The sequence below is a fragment of the Echinops telfairi genome, unplaced genomic scaffold, assembly GCF_000313985.2.
Source record: "Echinops telfairi isolate 266 unplaced genomic scaffold, ASM31398v2 ScPeMD7_5805;HRSCAF=6673, whole genome shotgun sequence".
In the NCBI taxonomy this organism is placed as follows: Eukaryota; Metazoa; Chordata; class Mammalia; order Afrosoricida; family Tenrecidae; genus Echinops; species Echinops telfairi.
In genome coordinates, this window is record NW_022109704.1 from 1,242,682 (window position 1) to 1,245,649 (window position 2,968).

General features: G+C 46.7%; 1 long non-coding RNA gene across 1 annotated transcript in view; it reads right to left on the reverse strand.

Annotated features, from left to right (window-relative positions):
- The window catches only part of LOC123522331, a 13,470-nt gene that overhangs the window by 8,628 nt on the left and 1,874 nt on the right, over nucleotides 1-2,968 (reverse strand). The gene's annotated exons all lie outside the window — the stretch shown is intronic.

The following is a 2,968-nucleotide window of genomic DNA, read 5'->3' on the forward strand; positions in this document are numbered from 1 at the left end:
AATAAATAAATATATATATACGCAAAAAAATTCTCCAATTCAACAGCTTCTACATTTATAATTCAGTGCCATTTATTATACTCTATATGTTGTACAACCCTTATTGATATCCTTTTCCAAATTATTCCACCACCATTAATACCAACTCAATGTCCCCTAAGCAGAAATTCTCTCTCCTTCACCAGTGATAATCATTGTTCTCCACCTGCCGCTCTGCACCCGGCACAGGCATGGCCCATTTGGCTCAGTGCCCGCTTTGTTCTTGCCCACCACTCTGCCCCCGGCACAAATACACCCGGAACCAGGAAGACACCTTACATTCCAGAAACCCGGACATACCTGTCCATATAAGCCGCAGCCCTGTAGCCTGCAATGCGACTCCCCCAGCCCAGACATTGTGGACTGTGGGACTTCGCCCAGGCTGGGGTGTTTTTCTCCCTAATAAAGCCTGTTTGTTCTAATTTGACTGATTTGGTGCCTCTTGACTACCTTACACTACTAAGCAAGGGTTCCCCAAAAGGTCCAGCAACCACCATTTCCACAATCTTGAGGTGGCCATCCCTCCCATCAGAAAATCTAGAACTTAAGCAAGTGTGGACAGAAGCAGAAAGCAAAATTATTTTTACTATTCCTTAGAGTTAGTGAATGTTACAGGGTACAGCATTGATTAAAACAACCTGATTCCTGGTTACAATATCAAAAGGAACAATATTATTAATTACAATGTTCTGATCTCGAAAACATAAGAGTACATTATAAAATCAATCACTAGTGGGACTTTCCGAGATGGGAGGGGGAAGGAGGCAAGTCAGTCAGCAGCTAGCAAAAATAGAGTTTCCTTTGCTAGTCTGCCTCACAAGGGCATAAATAACAACATTTCGTAAAAAACTTAATAAGTCATCGTTTTAAATATATATTGTCTTTGTTTTTAATAAAATTTATTTCATGTAGGTGTGTGTGGGGAAAGGCCAGCCCCCCACAACTAATCGCAGGTTCGATAGGGGCAATTGTACGGTTAAGATATATAAAGATTATAGTAAAGTCACAGAAAGCATGAGAGATAGAAGAGAGTCAAGTAAATAAGTCAGACACATTTCATGGTAGCATGCTCACCTCCTGGATGACCATTATCTTGCTGGGTCCATGCACAGCGTAGGCAGATGGCAGGGGAGCGAGCCAGCAAGGGTGGGGCAGAGACCCCCATTTATTGATAACCAAGGCTTATATCTACTTAGGGGGACGTGATTACAGGTAACCACATATCACAGGAGGGGGCAGTACAATAGGCATACAAGCAATAGGAGGGGAATATACAATAGGCATAAGTGTGACAGGAAGGGGATGAGTTAGGGGTGTGCACACAGTAGGAAGGGGAGGGACTAGGGGTATACATGTGACAAGAAGGGCAGACCCTAGATTCATGATGGCGGCCTAACCTTGGTCACCCTTCAGTGGGTTAGACTCCCTGGGCTCTCCTTCAGGGAAACAATTTACTACTATCCTTATCAGAAGGGAGTGGGCCCTACTGGTTGTGGGATAAACAGTGGTATCTGCTTACTCTGGATGGCTGATAACCCTTAGGGAGAATAACCCCTGACCTACTTCTGTTGAGTCATCTGCCACATGTAGCAAGCAGCTAAGTGTGGGATATTCTTGGGGGAGCAACTTGGAAGAAATCTTTCTGTTTCCCACATAGGTGTATATAATTTTTCATATTACCAGTGTAAAAAAACCTGGAAAACAAAATTCTTGACATTTTTAACAAGTGAATCCCATGAAACTCTGTATCAACTAGTACTAGCCGTCCCTAGCATCTTTCTTTGTAAGGGGACATCACTTATCACCTAACTTCTAACTTTATGGATCCATCACTGAAAGAGAAAGTCCTAGCAATATTGAGACTCTGTGTGGGTTTCGGTTAGTACTTCAGTACAACCCTACCATTTCACAAACAAAGTAACAGAAGCTAGTAGGGAGTCATGAAAAATGAAAGTAAGTGGTGGAAGGCTTTGCGTTCATGTCTGACTCCAAAGATGGGGATGGAGCCTTTGAAGTCAGCCCACATAACCTATGGATGTTCCCACTATTCCTATTTGAAAACAGCTGGCTTACAGGCTTTTACTCTGCCTGGAACGTTAAAAAACCCAGCGACGTCCGAGGAAGAAAGATACTGATGGTCTGCTTCCATAAAGATTTACAAGTGAGTTTGGGTTTTCTCGGGCTTAGCGCCTTATCAGCCTCAACAGTACCACAAACAGTTGGGCGCCAGGCTACCCAAAGGTTCAGAGCTCTAAGCCCACGCTGGTCTGCTCAGAAAAAACGGTCTGCATCTGCTTCTGTCCCGAAACACGTGGGGCACCACGAGTCTGAGTGGGCTAGATAATTGTTCACTTCTTTCTAATACAAGGCGCCGGGAAAGTGGCATGTTCGCTCTGTAAACATGAATTATCACCTAGCGCTCTCGTTCATCATTTCCATCCAGGGCCTTGGACTTGGCCTACAAGTTCACTTTATTCACCCAACCAGGGTGTGAACTCCTATCTGTAAGCGGAGTTTTATGTCCTCTGCGGAAAGGAGACCCATTAGCGAACATGCATTGAATCCTGCCCGCCGGAGACACAGGGGTGACGCCACCAGACAGAGGGGTTCCGGGCCCCAGACTGGGAGCGGGGCGCTCGGGCCTCCCATTCATTCACCGAGGCTACTGCCCGCCCCTTCCCCGTGGCAGCGCTATCCGGAAGTGGTCCGGGCGGAAGGTCTACACCCACCAAAATGCCCCTACTCCATCAATTCCGACCCACAGCGACCTCGAAGGGCAGACGGGAGGTGCCGCGCAGGGTTTCCAACGCGGACCGTCTCCGAGAAGCCCATAGTCACGTCGTCCTCTCGCACAGCGGCCGGTGGATTGACTTGGCCGACTTTGAGGCTCGCATCCGATCGCTTGGGCCAGGACGGCCGGAACCAAAAA